Genomic DNA, 24625 nt, shown 5'->3' with positions numbered 1-24625 from the left:
CGGCGGCAGCAACGCCAATTATGACCGGTGTCTCATATCTGCGTCCTCCAGAACCACTGGCCCTTATAGCTGGAGGGGCCATGGGCTCCAGAAGGCAGGAGTGGTTTGAGGACTTTGAGGACCATATGAAAGGATCGAAAGTCACGGATGACGATGAGAAGTTAATTGCATTACGAAATCTGGTAGGGAAAGAAGTTAGTAAGTTAATAAAGGTATTGCCGACAGCCGAAACAGGATCATATGTCAAGGTGCGAGATGCGTTAAATAAAAGGTTTTTACATAAAAGAAATGTGGACTATGAAAGATACATGTTTCACCAAGCCCGTCAAGAAAAAGAGGAACTGATGACCACGTTTATAATGAGACTACGACGACTGTCTTGATACTGTGAATTTGACACGTTCTCCACGGAGGACGCCATAAGACTGCGAATAATTGAAGGGTGCCAATCTGAAACGCTCAGAAGGTGGCTACTAAGGAAGAGTCACAACCTTGATGAGATTGAAGAGATGACCCGGGTGCATGACCAAGCAGAGGAACATGCTAGAAGAATGGAGACGGGACACGGTGAGAGACGGGAACAAACCTATTGTGTACAAGCTAAGAGCACTCGCAGACACTCTTGAGATCGATGGGGTCATCCAGGCTGTCTTCCCGCCAACAGTACACAGGGCGCAGACGCCATGAGTCTGGCCGTGGAGACAAGAAACGAGATCGCCCACGAAAACGTTATCGATGTGGGTACGACTTTCCGCACACAGATGGCTTCCCAGCACTTGGTCAGCAGTGCTGTAAATGCGGAAGGGAAAATCATTTTGAGGCTATGTGTGGAGAATATCGCAAAGAAAGGATGAAAGAGCCAACGAGATCGTCCCGACCAGACACAAGGCGACATCATGCAAAGGAGGTGCAGGATCGGTGGGAGTCGTCTTCGGTTTCCTCACACTCCAGCAGAGAGTCTTACAGGTCCCAATGGGTGAGAAGGTCTCCATTCAGAGAATCTAGGTCAGCGTCGTTGGAATCGGTATACACTGATGAGTATGCCAGCATGGTAGCTGATCCAGACCAACTAAAAAAATACCCAAGATTAGACATCAGTGTGGGAACTCATGAAACCAAGTTTGTACTGGACAGTGGGGTATCACTGAACTATATCCCCATAACTGAATACAACAAAATGAAACCATAACCCACGTTGAGCCCGGCCCATGTCAGAGTGTTCACGTGGATGTCGAAGAAACCCCTCCCATGCCTGGGAAAATTTGCAACGACACTCAAGCACAAAACCACCTCAGTGCCAGCCAATGTACATGTCATTGAAGGCCCGGAAGCTGACTGTCTCCTCAGTCTGCCCACTGCGGAGCGTCTTCAGCAGGTCGAAATTCTATATAGGGTAAGCGATGATCCGAACATCATACACAAGTTCCCTAAACTGTTCACCGGACTCAGGAAAATGAACAGGTGCCAGATCCGGTTGCACATCAATGAACGAATACGTCCTGTTGCACAACACCACAGGCGAGTACCCTTCCACCTTCAACAAGCTGTGGAAGATGAAATTCAAGATTTACTACGGACGGACATTATCGAGCGGACAGAAGGGCCAACACCATGGGTATCACCAGTAGTCATCGTGCCAAAGAAGGGCACACCCGAAAATGTGCACCTGTGTGTGGATATGAGGCTTCCCAACACGGCCATTGAAAGGGAATGTCATCCAGGACCCCATTTAAGTGACAATTTCGTCTTTAAATGGCGCAAGAGTGTTCTCCAAATTAGACTTGAATAAAGGATACCACCAGTTGGAACTGCATGAGAAGTTGCGATATATAACAACATTCGCCACTCATCTAGGGCTGTTCCGCTACAAACGACTTAGTTTTGGAATTTCTTCTGCTGCGGAGATTTTTCAAGAAGCCATCCGCCAGACCATACAGCACATACCAAATACACTGAACTATAGTGACAACATTCAAGTATACGGTTCGAATGTCCAGGAACACGACAAAGTACTAGACCGGGTGTGCCATGCTCTTCTGGAAGCCAACCTCACCCTCAACAAGGACAAATGTGAGTTCCATCAATCCACTCTTAAATTCTTTGGTCATGTGTTTTCTGGAGCCGGGATGAAGCCTGATCCTGAGAAGGTGATAGCCTTAAACGATACCAAAAGTCCACAAGATGTTAGTGACATTCGATCTTTTCGGGGCATGGCAAGCTATTGTGCCAGATACATAAAGGACTATGCCACCATCAGTCTCCCATTACACCTACCAAACAAGGACAGCCATTCATTTGGACTTCCCAATGTGAGCAGGCTTTCCAGGAAATCAAACGTGCCGTTGAGTCAGACAATCTGGCATACTTCAGCCCCAAGAGAAATACTGAGATCACTGTTGATGCTAGCCCAGTGGGATTGGGCGCAATACTGGCTCAGTTTGACAATGAGACAGACCAGAGACATATTGTGGCCTATGCCTGCAGAAGTTTATCGGACACCGAGAAAGCCTATTCCCAACCGGAAATGGAGAGCCTTGCGGTTGTGTGGGCGTGCAAGCACTTCCATATTTTTATATACGGCAAGCACTTCATGCTAGTGACCGACCATCAATCGCTAGTTACCATCTTTGGAAATCCCAGAGCCAAAATGCCACCTCGAATTGAGCGCTGGGGTTTGCGTCTACAAGAGTACACTTATACGATAGTGCATAAACCAGGAAAATCAGCGAATCCGGCTGATTACATGTCGAGACATCCTCAAGCATCACAGGCGTCACGTCCATCGGTGGCAGAAGAGTACATACACTTTGTAGTGGACCAAGCCAGACCACCTGCGGTTCCCTTGGAGGCAATATGTGAAGCCACCGCTCAAGATAATATCCTTGAAAAGGTAATGCGCCGATTGCGGACCAATCGATGGCGTCATGACAGTGAAGAGGAAAGGTGTGACCCACACATCCGCCAAGAGATGCAGGCCTTCAGGCATGTGAGTGAAGAACTATCTGCCACCTCAGAGGGGCTCCTACTGACAGATCAACGGATTGTCATTCCTATGCAACTCCGCCAGGGTGTCATTAATTTAGCCCATGAGGGCCACCGTGGAGTGGTTGCTACAAAATGAGCGCTCAGAGAGCGAGTATGGTTCCCGCTACTTGACCAGATGGTGGAGCTCACTCTAAAAGACTGCCCCCAGTGTCAACTGGTCAATCAAGGAGATCCTCCAGCACCCCTACAGATGTCAAGTTTACCTAGTGGTGTATGGCAAGAGCTCGCCATGGACTTTTATGGACCCATGCAGTCGGGCAAATATGTTTTAGTGATAATGGACGAGTACTCCAGATTTCCGATAGCCCAGTTTGTATCATCGACCAGTGCCTACAGCACCATTGCGGTGTTAGAAGAAGTGTTTGCTGCTTGGGGTGTTCCAAAAGAACTCAAGACGGATAACAGCCCCCCCTTTAATGGGCACGAATTTGGAAAATTTGCAAAGCACCTAAACTTCAGGCATCGCAAGATCACTCCCCTATGGCCTTAGGCCAATGGCATGGTGGAGCCATTTATAGCAATCTTAAAGAAGACATTTCAGCAGGCCACCAGTGACAAGAAAGACTTGCGAGTGGCCCTTAATGAAGTTTTGGGAGCATATCGAACGACACCCCATGCCACTACAGGGAAATGTCCTACCACTCTCATGTTAGGACGACCGATCAGAACACGGGTACCTATGTTGGAAGGTGTCCTGCGACCGGTGTCGCTGACAAGAACACATGAGGAGCTAGTGGTGACTGACAGCGAGCGCAAGAACAAAATGAAATCCAACGCTGACACTCGAAGGAGAGTCAGATCTCCATCTCTGCATGAAGGGGACTATGTATTGGTCAAGCAGGAACAGCAGAAAAAGACCGATTGTAAGTTCAGAGCTGAACCTCTAATGATCACTCAACAGAAGGGTACAATCATAGCAGCTGAGTCAGAGAACAGGAGAATTACCAGGAATGTGTCGCACTTTCAACGGTGCACCCCTACTGTCACGGACGTCCTCCACAAAATGACTGAAAGACTGGACACAGAGAGATCTGGCAGTGCAGCTGCAGCACAGAGATCTGGGAATCAGGCTGAAGCTAAATCTGAAGAGGGAGGTGTGGTCCTACGACCCAGACGAGATATTCGACGACCTGTGTGGCTGATCGAAGAACTATAACCAAGTCAGACTTTATTTTCTAATTTTATTAACAAAGGGGGAGATGTAAGGTTGTGTACAGTCTAGTTGATTGGTGGGTGGAGCTAGGGGGACACAGGAAGAGGAGGAGCAGCGACAGGAAAGGGGCAGTTAGAGTAGGGAGGAGGAACTGTGCAGAAGCAGAATAAAGAGCTTGTGAATATATAAGTGTGTGGTGTCATTATTTAGGGGCCCAACGCTACAGGCACCTCTCCTAGGCTCTAGAACAGTAGAAATGGCTGCCTAGATTAGAGTTACACTGCCTCCCCAACCAAGCCGAACGGAGCTGGCAAAATGAAATGAAAAGCCAAGCCAACGCCATCGCCAATAGCCCAGTTTAGTTAACCCCATATCCAAAAAGTTAATCAAATACCTATTCTTTAAAATGTATTTTAAAACCCAAATTCACAACAATGTCATTTCCAATTCAATTCAGTTTCAAATTCATTAAACATCAGTTTTAAACAGAAGCAAAAGCACAATGTAAAAAGAGTAAGGAGTAAAAGTGGGTATCGACATAGTCTCATAGTCTCTTTTCATGCAGTGTTGCATCTCTGGCAATGAAGTTGGACCCTGGCATCTCATCGACAAATATCCTTGAAACACATTTCTCTGCCAATCACCACTGCAAAATTGAAACATGCCCAATACTGCTGATCCAAAATAAGAAAGACACTTTTTTTCAAGCAATGGTTAAAAAGACGTGAAACAATCAAGGTAATGACTGAAGAGAGGCTGATCCCAAGTCACTCACTGTGTATTTTATTCTTGTGTTGATAAATGAAACACGCATACAGTTAAAGGCATCAGTAACAGGCCTAATTGGCATGGCTACGTGTAAAGAAGTATTTCCCAATGACAAGTGTTCTCCAAATATAATCGCAAAAACAAGAATAGAATGTAAGTAAATTAGTAGCCATAATTTGAGCTAAATTAAAACTGTTTCTCTTAGTTGAGGCCAGGTTTCAGCTTGTTAATCACCTAAGTAGGAGGAAAGAGTGTGTATCATGTTTTTAAGTATTTGCTTTTTTTTAGGTATTGCCTACAGACAGTACTTAGCTGTCTTTTGTCAAAGACCTATTGTGACGAATATCAAAACTTTCAAGGACTTTTAGGACAGTCCACTGCTTACCACTGTCAGTCTCATTACTTGTTTCCTATTCATTAGCTTTCCTTTCTCTTCCTGTGTTTGTTCCCCCCTGAGACAAATTCTCTTTACCATCCTTTTGGTTGGATGGGTTGTATCCTTCTGCTGCTCACGTTCTGGGAACTACTTTTTTTTTTCCTGCCAGCACTCCCACCTAAGCTCCTCTATTGCTACCCTTGCATTAAATCCTACCCACCTGCTCCTCCTTTTCTAAAAAAATAAGCTTTGTTTGTGAAATTATGAGGCAGCATTAAAAAGTACACCAGATGCACAGCTACCAAGTGGGCCCTATGTCATACATCTCACCACCGGCCATTCCTAGGGGTCCATTACGATGCCACCATAACAAGACACAGGACCGACCGCCAGAGGTGTGGCGGTCCCGCCATGGCAATCAGGATGCCACCGCCTTAAATTGCATATATGCATGTTACACTCACCGGCTGGATAGACACATTTTTGGACCACTTGGCGCACATTCCTAGCGTTACTTTCCCAAGAATTTCAAGAACTTACATGTCTCCGCTATTCACAGATATTGAGACTCACAGACTCTGAAAGAGAAGAACACACACAATGGATGACCCACACGCAGGCACAGAGGCATTTCTAGTTGAATAGCTATTGGTACTGGGGAGGGTAGTTATTGAGGGTAGTTACAGGAGGGTGGTTAATTGTTTACTTGCATGTCCTTGAAGTATGTCACGCTTATCCTGATGCTTTCAGATCTTTTTCAAGACTGAATATATGCAATGTGACATGTAATGTAGGGAGATAATGATAACAATTAAACCATACGTAAAACTATGGCTGTGCCAAATTAATGAACTTTTCAAGGAAAACTGCGCTGTCGGTTAATGCCAATGTGTTACCACACCCTGCTTTAGTAATATATTTGTGAAGGTGGTGCTACAAAATTCACTACCAACTACATGCTACATCCTTACCATTCTCATGCTGAATTGGCGTGGCTCATTTGCTGCGCTCATTCTTGGTATGACGCATGTGTCACAGTCCCTAAGAGTATAGCGATGTAACATTGATGACAGCACCCCCACTCTGAAAATTGTTCCAGCACCACTCCTCTATGCCACCCAGGGCCACCGTTTCTATTTCTGGTCTTCACTTGTACAAATCTCATGAATGTAGGGGCAACATAATCCAAGGCCCAGCAAGGAGGTGACTCGCAAACTTCAGACGGTTCAAAACATGGCCGTCCGATTACTCTGTAATCTGTAATCTCCCCAGAACCTCTTCCACCTCTGCCTCTCTGCGTAGCCTACACTGGCTCCGAATTGAAAACCGCACTAAATTCAAGGCCCTTTGTCTCATGCACCGCATTAAGTCAGGTAATGCCCCTCTTTATTTAAGCACTTTGGTTCACCACTATTGTCCCCCTCGCACTCTTCGTTCATCTACCCAACATAGATATCAGGTGCCTCGCATTAGGAGAGCCAGAATGGACGGCCGCTCATTCGCTTACTTAGCCCCTTCCCTGTGGAATGCCCTACCTCTTTCCTTACGTTCTGAATCCTGCTATCTAAGGTTCCGCAGAGACCTCAAGACCTGGTTATTTAACCTATAGACCCTCTATGTTCTCCAGAGATCGTCCTTTTGCAACTACCCCTTCCTCTCTCTCTTGTTTAGCGCCGGGAAACCTCCGGGTAGCTGTGCGCTGTATACAATTAAATATATAATAATAATAATAATAATAATAATAATAATAATAATAATTTTGTGGGATCATCAGTTGGACCTGCCGTCCCGCGGTGCTTGCATCTAAGAGGGGAGGGGGCGGTGGTGCTTGACCGATTCTTCTGCTTATCGGCCCACGAGGGCCGCAGGTAAGAGGGGGGAGGCCGCCACCCCAATACTGGTGCCGCCCGAGACGACTGCCCCCCCCCTTGCTACAACACTGGAATACATAGGATAATCTTTTGCTTTCAAACATGATGCCTTTACTCATGACTACAGTTCACTTTTTCAAGAATGACAGTAGAGGTGTTTCCCAATAATTTGGACTAAAACACAAACATAATAATTGACACTTTTCAGAAAGGCTGGTGTGTTCGTTCTTAAACATGCAGTTATTGTTTTTGTTTCATGTTTGTCTAAGAACACAAAAGGATTTTTTTTCTGAAAGAACGTGTTATCTGTAAAAGTGCTGTCCAGTTGTGAAAAACAGCAATAACACAGCTATAATTATGTTTTCATACTTAATTATACTCTAATTGTGTGTAGACATAATGCATCGCAGTCATCACTTTAGCAAAATATTTTTTTTTCATGATTCTACCGCGAGGGGCCCTCTTCTGAGGGAGAAGTACATGATGTAACTCGCGCCTCTTCATAGTAAAATGCCATTGTCAGAGGCATAATTGTTATTCATGACAGGCAGCCCCACAAACACTTTTCTTCCCTGTAAGTATTGAGTTCTTGTCAGGCCAATTATGACTAAATGACTGCATGTTCTTCGCCGTATTCAACTAATTAAAGGGTAATTAATAAAATGATAATTTCATCGCGTGGCAGCGTCTGCATCTGGTTGTCATCGCAGAATACTGTTTGACATCTGGCTAAGTGGTTGGGCCCCCGGGTGCAAGACAGCTGGATTTTTCCCGAAATACGTGGTCCGGCGATAGCAAATCAACTCTGTGGGGTTGAGTTTAAGCACTAGTAGAATCAACAGTCATTTTATCCCTAGTTTAATCCCCATTTCCTCCGTGAGTGGTCCTTGGCATGGCCATTCACCAGCTCTTCACATGCTGAGAAATGGTTCAAGGATTTTCGGTAGCCTCTGTGCAAGGAAATGCAAAAAGCAAAGCATCGGATCTTTTGCCATTCCATGGCACCAGCCACTAGGTGGCGCACGCTGACAGTTATCTTGCCTCTATGGAAGCCCAAACCTGTTCATGCTTCAGAGCCTCCTTTATACTTCGAGGCCCAAATGAAACAAATTGTACCTTTTTTTGGGCAATTTTGCATCAATGTGTCTAGATTGTATGACTTGTTAAATGGAAAAACAATATTTGAACCGGCACAGTGGTGAAAAGCATTATTTCACTATTTATCAGTACATTGGGATCTTGAAGGCAGCCGACTGCGGACAGGCCTGCACCCAGGTAATTTGGGTGACTGGAGCAGTCGAGGCAACTACTCCATTCTTTAGGCTATTTTGTAACCCAGAGGATAAATAGTGCACCATTTTCTAGACCAGCCACCATTTGCCTGGGTAACACGGTGGCTGGTCATTAGGTCTTTGAGCTTTTTACCTGGTCTTCCTTTGAGGCGGCATTAGGGTTTTTTGTTCGCAGTTTACTAGTCGTAGGCGACTTACGGTTGTGGCCACAAGGCCTGGGGGTTGGGGGATACAAAGACGGGGGTCGAAGGGGGTAAGGAGATGGAGGCACAGGGGATTCCAGTGACAGGGACAGGGAAGGGTGGAGGCGGAAGGGAGTGAGAACAATGAGAAAGCAGTGGAAAAGGTAGAAAGGAAAGAAAGCATTGATCTGAAAATCAAGAAGATTTCATACATGGGGGTTTTAAAGCTGTTGGTCGCTCATTTTATGTTGGCTACAAAAGAAGAAAATATGCAACGGGGAATAAGTTGAGATGCTGAAACTATTACACAGGGAGATGAGGGCTAAGGAGGGATCCAAGTAAGAGGAGCATGAACTGGCAAAGCGTCCAAAGGTTCCTATGACAATTGACAATTGGACGCAGCTTTCCTAAACTATGCCAGTGTTTACTCTGGAAAACACCCAGAGAGGTGTGTGGCAATCTTTAAGTACACATACACTATACAAAAAGCACAAGTAAATTATGGGGGTTATGCATGGACTCAATACGACAATGAGATTAGAGCACGTTTAGTAGTGGTACAGTGGGGGGAGGTGGAAGAGGACCTTTAGCATCATGCCATGGTCCCCTCGAAATTTGGCAAGACCATAGTTACTGTCAGTGGTCTGCCTTTCATGTATCGTCCGTTTCAGGACTACCCCACCAGTGGAAGGGTCGGGACAACCGAGAAAGAACAGGTAGCTCCAACTGGTGCCTAAAGGACTATGCACTAGGGGATTTTGTACATTTTGGTACATGTGCTCCAAATGTGCCCGCAAACACCCCCATATCACTTACTACGGCACAATAAGCCATTTTAATAGTTCTACCGGGCATTGGAACTAGCAGCAGAAGGGCTTCGGCTGGGCACAGCAGCCGAATCAGGGTTCCTGGTTTAGGGGCAGTGGGGTGTGGGGTAAGGGTGGGCGGCCAGCTACGCTCCGTGCACGGAGTGTGCGTAGTGCCGCCTATTCCGCATTTTGCGGAGCTGGCGGAGCCAGGCGGCACTACGCACGCTCCGCAGATGGAGCGTAGCTGGCCGCCACCCGCCTCCCTCCCGCCCTCCCTAAATACTTTCAAATAAAGGAATGCAATAATTTAAAAAGCACTTACCTTGCCGCCGCTGCCCGCCGCGTCCCCGGGGCTCGTTATCTTCCGTCTTCCGTCTTCTTCAGTAATGCGCATGCGCGGGCGGCCGCGCATGCGCATTTTCACGAGAAAATGCGCATGCGCGGCCGCCCGCGCATGCGCATTACTAAAGAAGACGGAAGATAGCGAGCCCCGGGGACGCGGCGGGCAGCGGCGGCAAGGTAAGTGCTTTTTAAATTATTTCATTCCTTTATTTGAAAGTATTTAGGGAGGGCGGGAGGGAGGCGGGTGGCGGGGCTGGCGGCCAGTGGTTTTGCGGAGTGGGGCTACGCGGAGTGCGGAGGTGGGCGTAGTTTCTCGCCCACTTCGCGTAGCTCCGCGAAGCCCCACTCCGCCAACTCCGCCCAGGGCTAGTGTGGGGGCCAGGATTTAGAGAAAAAATCTTGTACGCCCATTAAGCTGGACCGTTTGAATTTTTGGTTGTCACTATATGATCAAACAGTTAATGTCGATCTGCTGAGGGAAGGGATCACCCATGGTTTTCTTTGTTGCGGTGTACCAAGTAAAAGGGTGCACAGGTGGGCAAGCAATCTTAAGTTGGTAAGTGCTGCAAAACTGGTGATTCAAGAGAAACTTTTAAAGGAGACTCAGAAGGGAAGAATGCCCTGCCCTTTCTATGATTGGCCTATGGCGCCTGTGTCCTATCTAATGAGGACACAAGCGTGAACACACAGCATGTAGTAGGGTGTTGTCTTATAGCACCACTTCACACAACTCATAAAAAATTAAAAATTTACTTCATAAGCTAATTTTTTTTAACTTTAAGACATTGTTTCATATTTTTAATTGGTTTTGTGTTGGGGTAAGTTGTAGCAGAGGAAGATATAGAATCATATTGATTTATTTTAGGCAATGCATGTTGCTCAATTTTTAACACGCTTATAATTTTATCGAAACCAGGTGAAGTTGACTAGGTGACTAGGGCAATGTTACCAACAAGTAGCGATATTTATCGCTAAATAGGCTTAGCGACGATTTTTTTAACGCTGAGCATCGCCGGAATTTATCGCTGAGATAACGTGCTATTAGCAATGTTTATCCCCAAAGCAATACATTTTCCGGCGATAGCGGCGAAATGTGTGAATATCGCTGAGAATACAGCGATATTCACGCATTAGCGACGAAATGCTCTTAACCATGTTATCCACCTCCCATTGGATAACACAGCGAAGAACTGGTCTAGGCAGGTGTTAGTATTTGGAGATATTCACACTTAGCACGAATATTTCCATCGCTACGCCTGCCTTGCTAATAGGCGATAGCGATGTTAGCGACTGTTTTCAGTCGCTTACAGTTTGGGTATGCCCACTTTGCATGTCATTCGCGATAAATATCGCTAACATGCAAAGTGGGCCCCAAACCGCTCGTTATCACCTAAAAGCTGTCTCTAACTGCTGTTAGCGACAGCTTGCTAATAGGGCAATAGAATTATCACCGCTTAGCGGCTGAAAACGGCCGCTAAAGTGGTGAAAATTCCCTATCGCCATCCTTGATTTCAGGCCCTCAGGTATTTCAGTATTCCTCAGAGAATTCAAAATTGATATTAAATTATTACAATTCTTGCGAAAAACTCTGTTGGTGCAATTATTTGATATCAATTAATGTTTAGGTGAGCCTCAGAGACCTGCTGTATACACCTTGTGGGCTTACATTCCATCCATTGCTTTTTAATTTGTTGCTTGGATTGCCCTTCCAAAATGCTTACTTGCTAGTGTTGAATCCTTCATTTTTGTACTCCTTTTTAGGTCTCGGACCGTTGAGCTGCGAAGCAGCTTCCGGTCAGGAGATTTAATGACTCTTAGTAGGTCAGTTTAGACCCGCCTCTCAGCTCAGTTCGCTTCCATTGGCTGGCTTCCTAAACAGAGGCCAGCCATTGGAAGAGAAGTGAGTCACTCCAAACAAGCCCCGTCTTTTTCGGATTCGGGGGCGTAAGTTTTGCTGTTCTTTAGCTCGTGACATCGTCCGTCACTCAGGACAGCAAAACACGCCCCCGAATTCGAAAAATTCCGATAGCTTGAGGCCGCCATTTTTATTTGTCCGTCGCCGAGTCTTCAAGTGCAGAGGAGAGCCTCCTCCTCGCAGCACCGCAGTGAAGGTGAGCAAACAGCGCTTTCAGGAACTGCTCGCCTCCCCCCTTCCCTCTGCCCTCCTCCGTGTCCGTCGCCGAGTCTTCAAGTGCAGAGGAGAGCCTCCTCCTCGCAGCACCGCAGTGCCATGGGATCTTCTGCGCTGCTGCCAGAGCCCTAACACAAAGGAAACGTTTTTCATTTCCTTTCTCAATGGTGATCGGAGAGCTGGGCGTGGGCAAGACCAGCATCATCCCATTTCATGAGCGCCTTTCCCATCTGCGCCATCGCTATTTCAATTAGCCTTTATCCAGCACACTGCACACATGGCCCGCACGGGGCGGCCAGGTCAGTGGGCAGCCCCCTCCAAAGCAGCAGCGCAGAGCCGGGCCTGGCCGCGAGATCAAGAGGAAGAACTGGGGAAGCGAGCCTCCCTGTGCTGTGACGCCCACCTGAGATGAGTGCTGGGTGCCGTGGAGCAGGGGTCTGACACTGATGGAGCTGGGCGGCACTGTGGAGGTTGCTGGGCATTGCAGAGACTGCTGGCTGGTGAAACGTGTGCGCTGCTGCCAGAGCCCTAACACAAAGGAAACGTTTTTCATTTCCTTTCTCGAGCCCGTCATGCAGCGGGTCTCCGACAGCTCTCGAGTTTCACTTACCGGAGTGTCAGTGGTAGACATTCGCTAATGGATACGCTCGCTTGCAACTGCGGAGCCTGCCCGCATTAATAGAGCATGCAGTGTAATTTGGTGGTGAGTTAGTGTGTCATGACATTGTAAAGAACAAAAGGGGTAGAGCTTATTAAAAGCAAATTGCACATTGTCTGCTCGGTTAGTTCTTCTGTCTCCATAACCCAAGCTTTATTTCCCTGATCAAGTATATTACCTGCTTCTTAGCTTGCTTATAAATATTGCATAGTCATGGGAAGAGGCAGACGTGAAGTTTCTCTTGGACATTTACTACTGAGGGCTCTGGGGCCTTGGAGGCGTCGGGGGTGTAGAAAGACCTCACAGGAGACTACCTCAATTCACCTGGTTGTGCTATTACGTACTTACTTATTCTAGGCACCCGTTCACCCTGCTCTCCACTTCCTCCTTTGCCGCCCCCCCCGGGGTCGCCTTGCAGCGGGCATGTCCGGCCCGAGCAGCGGTGACGAGGTTGCTTCAGCCGCTGGCGGGTATCCGGCGCCCGCGAGTAGCTCTTCAAGGTGCTGGTGATCGGAGAGCTGGGCGTGGGCAAGACCAGCATCATCAAGCGCTATGTGCACCAGCTCTTCTCGCAGCACTACCGCGCTACCATCGGCGTCGACTTCGCCCTGAAGGTGATCAGCTGGGACAGCAGGACGGACCATGGTGCGTCTGCAGCTGTGGGACATCGCAGGACAGGAAAGGTTTGGCAATATGACACAAGCGTACTACTAAGAAGCAGTAGGTGCCTTTGTCGTTTTTGACGTGACCAGAGGGTCCACATTCGAAGCCATCATGAAGTGGTCATTTTAGCACGCAAACCCGGGCATGGGACTAACGAGTTGGAAAGAAAAGTACGGTCAAATGTTACAGATCGGACTAAATACATGCCCCTGGTCTCCCTCTCTCATTCCTTTTTAGCCCTCCCTCTTTCCAGGTCTCTCGCCCTCCCTCCGTGCGATAATTCTCGTCCCCCCCCCCCCCTCCCCCACACTGTGCGGGGTTGATCACATCTGCAGCCCCTGGCTCGCTCACACATGACACCCCAGTAATCCTCATTAGAGCTCCGGAGGGCGCGAAACAGACCAGCAAATCCCAGTGCTGCTGATGTTGACATGCCTATTTAAGCATGCACCCAAACACGCTGCTCTGCAGCTGGAGTTGTATGTGCCTTTAACAGTCATACTGCTGCTGTGATGCCTGACCATGATAAGACACGAAGCCAGAAGTCGGAGGGTTTTTCTTTTTTTTTACTTTGTTACTGAAGTTTGCATGTAATTTTGGTATAGCGGATACATTTTTAACTGTTGTCACTACATTACTAACTGCTTGAGGATAGTCATCCACCTATTTTTGGTAATCAAATACTTGCTGTACATATACCAGGATATTTTTCATCATATGATGGTGATAGGACAGAATGGGGGTTTATCCATAACCAAAATTATCTTATATTCAAGAAGATTTATTCTGTGTTCGCTTTTGTATCCAGATATGCAAGTCCAGTTCAATGAAACCTGTTTACATTAGTTTTTCAAAGACTGATCTGAGTAACAATTCTGGTTCATATGTGCCGTTTTGAATTTGTCCTTTTATATGCCGCTGGTTTGACAAACGCTGCCTAAAGGGGTGGATCCTTTTAAAGTGAAAGCCTAGAGGGCTGTTTTGCATTGGTCACTTGGAGCTTCGAGCAGAGCGAGATGAAGGCCTGTGATCTGTAAATGTCAGACATCTTGTTCGTAATGAATTGACCTATCATGATTAGTAGCACCAGATTATGTAACAGATGACCACTTTATGCAATGTTGCGCTACCTCATGCTAGCTTGACTGCCTGCCTCCAGACATCGTGACTCCATGGTTCTCCATCAAAAGGGTTGCTGCGGTGCTGGTGAAACTACAGGGTTTCTTTGGTTTTCAACCTTGTGCGAATCCGCAATCTTCATTCGTGGTAAAGTTAATCCATAAAAATGCATGTGCCCGTTTCCTCTTCAGCATTCTTTTGCAGCAATGTCTTAATAAAAATATTTTGGAAAGTAAAAAAAAAAAAAAAAATATTGCATAGTCATTTTAGCACGCGAACCCGGGCATGGGATTAAAGAGTTGGAAAGAAAATTACGGTCAAATGTTACAGATCGGAATAAATACATGCCCCTGGTCTCCCTCTCTCATTCCTTTTTAGCCCTCCCTCTTTCCAGGTCTCTCGCCCTCCCTCAGTGCGATAATTCTCGTCCCCCCTCCGACCCCCCCCCCCCCGCCCCCCCCCCACTGCGCGGAGTTGATCACATCTGCAGCCCCTGGCTCGCTCACACATGACACCCCAGTAATCCTCATTAGAGCTCCGGAGGGCGCGAAACAGACCCGGGGCAGGAAAACTAACAGTGCAGAGGACTGCGGAGGAGGAATGCGGGGTATCTCAAGGGACTTCGGGATTCAGTGTCATCACTGCACATGATGCAGAGCATCCCGAGGGATGCCTGTTCTTTCGTCTCACTGCACAGGATACACAGCGTCTCGAGGCAGGTCTATCCTTGCGTCTCACTGCACCACTGCATGGGATACAGAGTCTTTCAAAGCATGTCTATCCTTGAGTCTCACTGCACGGAGTGGACAGAATCACTGCAACTACGCGGGATACAAAAACGTCTGTTCTTGCGTCTCACTGCACGGGATACAGAGCATTTCAAGGCAGGGGTACCTTTGCGTCTCACTGCGCAGGGTACGGAGCCTCTCGGGCATGTCCATCCTCGAGTTTCACTGCACATACCATACAGCCTCAGAACTTCACTGCTCACGGGTATTTTGCACCTTCTCGCCTGCTGTGGCTGGGCCACTCACTACCTGGGTATTCAGAGTTTCTGGAAACGGGATTCCACGCCTCTAAGGTGTGGATAATTAAAGCTGCTCCTTTTACCGTGTCAGGCCTCAGAAAATCCAGTTCGCATACAGAAGCACTGGACATTGTCCTCTTCTGTATAAGATCTACTACGCAGCACATGGAGGCAGCACCTTTTACCACAACCTCCACCTCCACCTCCACTGAACAGGTGGCGCGCAATTTCCCCCATGAGCGAGCTCTCTAAGTGGAGCAGATATTTCTGAGGCATGCTGGTTGGACAGGGTGACATATCACGATGCCAGAGCCCACCAGGCTTCCGGAAGCTCTGGCCCACGTAAGCCTCGCGGACCACGGCTAGCATTTGGTCATGGGGACTTGGGGCCCTCAGCTTTTGGCCAAAAGTAGCGCTGTCGCTAGAGCGGCCGCAGGGCTGCTGGGTTTTGCCAAAAAGCTGGGTGCTCGCCCAATGGAAAGCATCATTAAAGTTTACAATTCCAAATGTTTGTCAGTTGCCCAGTATGGCTCGGTAATCTGGGGATACACCAGCCCAGCTAAAATACAGATCGTAGAGAATAAATTTTTGAGATCCTTGCTCTCTGTCCCCCAATCAACTTCGACCTTTGCAATACACACAGAGCTAGGTGTGGGCTATATCTCAGACTTACTAAAACTAGCGCCAGTGATTGGTTGGATAAAAACATGGCTCAATCAGGAGCTAACTTTAAATCATACCATACTAAAAGATTGCTTAGCCCTGGATAGAGCCCTCCACATTCCCTGGTTGAGATATGTTAAAATGCAGCTTACCCTGGCAGGTCGTCCGGAGCTTTTTTGTTCTCCAGAAGGAATAACTTATGGCGATATAAAACTAGTTAAAAACACCCTGACAAATTTATACGCCATGGAAAGGGAAGAAGCAGAGTTAAAAAAGACTATGGTAAGGAAACATTGCACGCTCTCCTTAGCCCCAGGAATGGAACCTTATCTCCTCTTTACCACAAATTCCTATCACCGCTTTCTCTTAACGAGATTTCGCTTCGATTTAATTCATTTTGTACTGGGCAACTTCAAATCTTGGTCGCGACCCGAGGATGCCGATCCATGCGACTGTGATCACTTCTCGACACAGGATACGATGCACTTTATTATGTTCTGCGGACATTACACTGAGCTCAGGAAAAGTTATCTGCTCCCTATCTTACGCCACCAGGGCTTCATCCAGGTTAAACCAGCCCTGTTGTTCTTGCAGCTCCTCCCCAATGTAAATGTAGCTTTTTCAGTGGCTAGTTTTTTGGTTGCAGGCGCACGTAAAAATAAGCACCGCACAAGGCACAGGCACTTTATCTTTGATAATTGAATTTCCTCTCTTCCTCATTTCTTAAATGAATTGTGCTTAATAAACCCTTCTTTTTTTAGCTTTTTAGATATTTATGTATGTCGCATCGTGGCTTATTTGTTTTATAATATTGATTGAATGTTTCAAATTTGATAAATTGTTTCTGTGCTTCAATGAAATGTACTGTAATCAGGATATGCAAAATGCTTGCTCTTTTATGATTTTAAATAATCGAATAAAGAAAATTGACTGACTGACTGACATTTGGTCATGTACATAAAAGAACATGGCCAAAAAACAGCAAACAAAATATGAGCAAACGTGAAATTGTACTACAACCTTAAAAAAATACTTGCCGTGCCAAAAAACGCAATTTACTATTTCGAAAATATAGTCTTAGTATGTTTCCGGAAAAAAACACTGGCATTTGAATCTACATTATGTAATCTCGTACTCACTGATTTCTCATCTTTTCCCTTATATGTGTCTGACACTATTACTTATGGAGGCGAGCTAGTGCAACATATGAGGTGCAAAGGAGAGCTCCTGTAACAGTACAAAGGTGGCCTGGGGTAACGTTATAGCCCAGTGATGAGCTGATGTAGCTTATCAAGTACAGAGTTTGTGCTACTTGTCAAGGTACAGAGATGTGCAACACACCAGCCACGGAGGTGATTTACTGTGCTACATATTAGCATACACAAGTGAACGTGTATTTTCTATTAAGGAAGGGAGATGAACCGATGCAACTTTCTAAAGCACCGAGGTGAGCTAGTATTATACAGCAATGTACACACATTACATAACATTACATATTCAAGAACAGTAATTGGGTGCTATTAATAAACAAGGTACACAGATGAGCTGGTATTAAATAATAATAAGACATAGAGAGGAGCCAATGATGTAAATCAAGATATAAAAGTAATTGAACGAAGCATATCAAAGTATAATGGTAAACTGGTGCTACATATCTGGATATAGAAGTGAACTAATTATGCATATCAATGTACAGTGAGGACTGGTGCAAAACTGGCATAATAATTTAGCAAGATATGCTGGTGCAACATATCAAGGCATAGAGGGGAGCTGAGACTGCGTTTTGAAGAATGAAGGTGAGATGTCCTACGTGTCAATGTACAGAGATGAACTGGGATTACATTTCAATAAATGAAGGTGAGCTGTCCTACGTATCAATGTACAGAGATGAACTGGGATTATATATCCATGAATAACGGTGACATGCAACATATAGTATGCGCCAATATCTGGAACGGTGTCCCCCTGGCTGTGCTTGCTCTCCTGCCCCCAGGCTGTGCTTGCTCTCCTGCCCCCTGGCTGTGCTTGCTCTCCTGCCCCCTGGCTGTGCTTGCTCTCCTGCCCCCTGGCTGTGCTTGCTCCCCTGCCCCCTGGCTGTGCTTGCTCCCCTGCCCCCTGGCTGTGCTTGCTCTCCTGCCCCCTGGCTGTGCTTGCTCTCCTGCCTTGCTCTCCTGCCCCCTGGCTGTGCTTGCTCTCCTGCCACCTGGCTGTGCTTGTTGTCCTGCCCCCTGGCTGTGCTTGCTCCCATGCCCCCTGGCTGTGCTTGCTCCCCTGCCCCCTGGTTCTCCTGCCCCCTGGCTGTGCTTGCTCTCCTGCCCCCCTGGCTGTGCTTGCTCTCCTGCCCCCCTGGCTGTGCTTGCTCTCCTGCCCCCCTGGCTGTGCTTGCTCCCATGCCCCCTGGCTGTGCTTGCTCTCCTGCCCCCTGGTGTGTGTGTGTGGCTGGGGGTGTGTGGCTCTGTGTGGATAGCTTTTTTTGTAGGTGGCTCTATGTGTGGGTGGCTCTGTCTGTGTGAGGGTGGCTCTGTGTAGGTGGCTCTATGTGGGTCGCTCTGTATGTGTGTGTGGGTGGCTTTGTGTTTGTGGCTCTGTGGGTGTAAATGCAATAGGTCATGCATTTGCGAGCGATTAAGCTATTGGCATTGTAAATGACAATGCCATTTATTTAACGATTAAGCTATTGGCATTGTAAATGACAATGCCATGTATTTATGATTTAAAAAAAGTCATGAGCAATGCTAATAGCTCTACCTTTAATAATGCCGAGACCATTGCATTGTAAATGCTTGTTTTCTCTTGTTTCCTCCCATGGAGCAGGCACCAAGTACTATGTTTGTACTCTTTGGTTGTTTACCTGTTTGCTTTGGGTACTGTGAGAAAATGCCTCTTTTGACATGGTTAGCCACACTTTTTGCCTGGAACATGATGTGATTTCAAATAAACATGCACTAGGTCCCTGATAACCAGGGTCTAGTGCCAGATCGCTTTCCTAAAACTGTACCACAATTGGCACAATGTCAAAAACCCCTGTAAGTCCCTAGTAAATGGTACCCCTGATACCTATGTCATTGGGATTGAAGAGGGTCCACTAGGGCTGCAGAACAAATTGTGCCACCCTAGGGACCTCTCACCAAAACCATGCAAACTGCATTGCAGGCTGCGTGTCTATGTGCAGAGAAAACTGTAGAGTCGATATGGCTCACCTCCCTGAGTGCCATTCCTCCAGATTCTGCATTAGGTATAGGTAAGTCACCCCTACTGCATTATTACCCTAAGGCAGGGTGCACTATATCACAAGTGCAGTCATATCTGCCTGAGCAGATCAGACTCTACGATATCTGAGCCATTCCTGGATACTGTAAGTGCTCAGGGAAGCCATAGAGAGTGGTTGGTCTGGATACTTGTCATCACGAGTTTCGTAGCTGCGTGATGGCTTCATAGTATCCTAAGATGTTTTGTGCCAAACATCTTGTTGTAATACATCCTTACCAATGTCAGTGTTGGATCTATTATTAAATACACACAGGAAACCCTTCAGAGGGTCCCCTGAAAACCTTCCAAGCACTGGTGTAGTCTCTGGCTAGTCTTAGCCAGTCTGCTACCACCAGACGTGTTTGTGACCCCTCAAGGGGTGAGGGACAGTTCTCTTAAAAGCCAGGAACAAAGCCAGCTCTGGGCGGAGGTGCTACACATCTCCCTCAGGACAGGATTGCCTTCCAAGGTGGGAAGCTTCAAAGGTGATGCTGCCTTTGAAATGCAACCCAGGCAGCTTCAGCTAGTGAAGGTTGCCAACCCCCAATTCCTGCTCCCCCTTTGGTGGGAGGATCGGTAGGTACATTTGGCGGTGTTTCCAGATTCAGACACTCTGAAGGTAGGTGGCCCTTTGGCTGCTACCTGGCAGTCCCCATAACCCCCAGAAATGTAGTATTTAGGTGGCACCCCTGGACTCTGAACTTTAGATTCAATGGACTAAAGAAGAAAACAGACAAAAAAGAGCTGCTGACCCGACAACAGAGTACCTGCTGCAGATGGACTCGACCATCATGGTGTGCTGTCCTGCCTTGCTGCTATGAGGCCTCCAAGAACCACAGAACACCTCCAGCCCTTTGCCAATCACAATAGAACTCCCTTGGAGCAAAGGAACTACTCCCCTGCAGTTTGCAGGCACTGAACCCGCAGAGTCCAGTTAACGGACTTGCAGCATCGTGGCAATGCTAATGCAGCAGCCAAACCAGAAGTGGTACACCAGCTCAAGTGGGTCAGTTATGTCACCCCTCAATGCAAAAAGACACCAGGACCTACCAAAGTCATGCCATAGCAAATCCTGGGGTACCAGACCCCCCGCAACCTGCACTGGGACGAAGAGTCCAATCCGGACTCCAACTGTTCAGGAAACAAGAACCAGTCGAGGGACACAAATTCTTGAGAACCACTTACTGAGTGGCCCAGATGACCAGAAATCATCCCTGTAACCTGGTTGCCCCGGCCGCAAGAATCACCTTGATCCGCAAAACCCGGACATCCTACCTCCTCTGCACCCAGCCCGCCCGGAGTGAGTACTAATGAACCAGCTGCGCTCCCATGGTACTAAAGCCTTTGTGACCTGTTCCCTCATTTGGGGTGACATGACTTGCATGTAAGTGTGCAGCCTGTTTTGAAGTTCCCCCTTCTTTGTAGTGAACCAGCTGCCAACGACCTCAGCACCCTGATCCCGACATTCCGCTGGTAGCACTTTGGACCTTGGCCTGCTGCTGCCCTAATCCTCGAAAGTGAACTCCTAAAACCAACTGTACGATTTTATATATATTTTTGTGTTTTTCTCCATAGACTTTCATTGAGCTTAATTGCGCGCAACAGAGAGTTATTTTTAGAACGTTGAGAAATCATAACTAAAAAGTACTTAACTGGGAACAAAGTTCTTGGTCTTAAAAATTATACAATAATTGATGTTAATTTTTTTAATTGGTCTCCGATTTATTCTTGAGTCTGTGTCTAATTTATTGCCACTGTGATTACAACAAATGCTTAGAACTATCCTCTGATAAGCCTAACTGCTCACTCACACTACCACAATTAGAGCATTAGTATTATCTACTTTTGCCTCTGCATACCAATCTGAGTCTCCCTGGACTCTCTGCACAGTGTTCATCATTTTTGTGCATTATATGTAGAGCCGGCTTCCTACAGGGACCATTTTTTGTTGCTTTCCTGCTCGTGTTACTGTTTGTTCAATGCAGCATTCATCCCTCCCACCTCCTCCCATGTCGCTGCATCTCCCTCCCACTCCACCTTGTGCGTGGTGCTCCCGTCCCTCACCCCTCCGCCAGGTCACTTGTTTTAAATGTGGCGATCTTACACTGAATGCCATGTTCGGCTTTGGTGGAGTTATTGTTCTGCCTCATTTAGTTCACACATACTTCTAACTTTGAAGCGCTTGGAGGCCTGCTTTCCGCTACTTGGGATCCCAAGACCAGTGTAACCGGACTGTAGTTGTTTTTCTGCTTGGGGATTGGGTTGCACCATAGGAGGCAACATGTCGAAAAGAATGACCTTCTGTCCCATGTTTTTAAAGAGAAGCGACCATGCAGGGCTTGCGTTCTCCTTGCAACATCCGGTCTCCTTCTCATGATCCAAATAAATGACTTGGTAACTGTGCTGTTCATCATTACAGAACATTTTCTCAGCAATACTTTTTTTTACATATCCAGCTAAATCGACTGTAGACAGGGTCCCCATCCCTCACCCGACACGTCACATTACTTGTTCTAATTGTGGTGATGTTGGACTAACGCTATGAGGCTGCATCACTCTGTTGAATGCAAAACCTGCACTGGAACTCTATGTTGCTGATCAGGGCTGGCTTTAGGGCAGTGCGACTGGTGCGGCCGCACTGAGCCCTGACCTGTGGAGGGGGCACCGACCTCAGGGGGGTGCTGTGTTTAGCAAGAGCTTATGATTGGAGAGATATGGGTCACTTTTACCCGGTGGTAGTGAGAGAATCCGAGGAGGCCATCATGGGGTGCAGAGGCGCCAAAAATGATTGTCACACCAGGTACCTCCAGGGCTATAGCCGGCCCTGCTGTTGATGACGTGTGGTATTGGCATTTGGTGAGTGCTTGCCCAGCCATTGCAAGGCACACTGCACTTTTAGGGTGGTTGACTCAGTAGTTACTCACTTTGTGATACTCATCTATATCTATGTTTTGAGTTGGTAATCGAAACAACGTTTTGAAACTTCACAGCAAAAAATTCAGCTTTCACCAAGAACACTAATGTAGAGAACATTACAGGGGAATGCACTAGCAAGATGGGTGGTCCCGATTGAGACAGACAGACAGACTACACCTACACTGAATGCCATGTCCGGCTTTTGTGGAGTTGTTTTTCTGCCTCATTCAGTACACACAAACTTCTAACTTTGAAGTGTCTGGAGGACTGCTTTCCACTACTTGGGAGCCAAAGGCTAGTGTAACTGGACTGTTTGTTGTTTTTCTGCTCAGGATTGGGTTGCAGCGCAGCGGGAGACGACTCTCTGAAGAAGAATGAGCTTCTGTGTGGTTTTAGCCTATCCGCCCTGCAAGTTTTAACTGCTATTTCTTTCAGTGACTGAAGAAGCCTCGCCCATGGCCTGAGTCACAATACACACTGCCCCTTCACTTTCCTACATGTTATGATTTTTAAACAGAAGGGACCCTTCAGGGTTTGAGTACTCCTTGCAACATTCGGTCTCCTTCTTCTGACCCAAATAAACGAAGGTGTAACTGTGCTGTTCTTCATTATGGAACCTTTTATCAGCAATACATTTTTTTTATATATTCAACTAAATCCGCTGGAGGCAGGGCCATTGGAATTATGCAGTTTTGCGCCATATTATTTCTGGATAATTATGGATTTGTCACACAATCAATCATACATTGCATAATCTGCAGATTTTACCAAAATGTTTACTTCTAAAAATGCGGTGACATGTGCTGCTGCGTAGTGGAAGGTACTTCACATAGGTTGGCTGATCATTTGTCAGTTGCTTATTGATATGTTTGGGATTACAGTGGTATTATTAAGGTGAAACCTTTGCCCAGACCGTGTTTACACGAGTAAAAATAACAAAATGATGCAGTAATTCTATCAGAAAATGTGCCACATTACGCTACATAATTTGCCTTCTCATGCCACATAATTTTATTTATTTTAATTTTATTTAATGCGATTTTATATAGCGCGAACATTACCCGAAAGTGTCAGACCGCTTTGCAAAAGAACCAGTTGCGTTACATAAGGACTTTGGATTGCATGAGTTACATAAGAGATATAAACAGAAAAAAATTGCAAATGTACAAGGTGTAAAGTCACTCAAGGAAGAGATAAAAACAGGAAAGAATTGCACATGTACAAGTTGTAAAGTCACTCAAGGAAGAGAGACAAACAGATAAACTCTAAAATCACATAGGAATGGTAGTAAGTGCAAAGGTCTACTACATGTACTAGTGGTGAGAATTCTATATATACAAATAATATAGTCAATGTGCTGCATAATTTGGTCCCATGCTGCCACAGCCATAATTCCAGTGGCCCTGACGATAGGCTCTAATAATTGATAGCCATGTGAACATTTCTCCTTGTGCCCAATGCCTTACAGGTTGCTCAAGTGAGAATATGGTGATTTGAACCCAAAACTACTGGCTTCGATCTCTGAAGCTAAATTACTAGACACAATATACCCACAAAGCATGATTTCAGCGCAGGCTTGGAAGTGGTATCTGTGCGCAGTTGGAAGTTTTATCTTTTATCCCAAAATATGTAAAAACGCAATTCGCCTAATTACTACGTAAGAAAGAAAGTGGGAGACGAGGCATTATTAGTAGCCTAGCACTAGCGGTCTTCTCAGAATTGTTGCCTGGAGTTGGAGAAGGGTGTTGAGGGCTGGACAATACTGCAGTTGTGTGTGGTTACAGTTGCAGAGACACACATTCTGCTACTCCACAAGCCCAGCGGCCTGCGGCAATAGAACAGAATACAGTGCCATCTTGGAAAATATATACCCGCACTAATTGCTAACGCAGTATCTGCGAATCACAAGATTGCCCTGATGCACGTGTGATCTGCTGAAGGCTGGAACCATTAGTTTTAGGAACCATGTTTTCAAACCTTTCCACCTTCCAATCGTTGTTTTTTAATCCCCCCACCCTCCCATCCCTGCTTTGTGTTCCCATCATCCCCTTAATGTTACCTTCAGTTTTCTCTCTCCCTCCCGTAGTTGCTTTCAATTAACCCCCACCCTCCTGTTGTTGCTTTTAATTCCCAAATGCCTCATAGGTAGAAGAGGTACAAAAGGGGGTGTCAAAAGATCTGAACTGGGGTGGCAGAGTGGGCTAAAGAACGGTGATGGATTAAACCCAGATCTTTTGACTGGGTGTGAGTGTTTGATTGATTCAGAGGCTCAGTCCATCACCACCCCCTTTTGTACCGCTCATAGGTAGAAGAAGCACGTGGCAGACTCAAGCATGTATTCCTGATTCAGACTGCATGACC

Source organism: Lissotriton vulgaris, chromosome 4_1, assembly GCF_964263255.1.
Source record: "Lissotriton vulgaris chromosome 4_1, aLisVul1.2, whole genome shotgun sequence".
In the NCBI taxonomy this organism is placed as follows: domain Eukaryota; kingdom Metazoa; phylum Chordata; class Amphibia; order Caudata; family Salamandridae; genus Lissotriton; species Lissotriton vulgaris.
Note: the sequence above shows the minus strand (reverse complement) of the source record.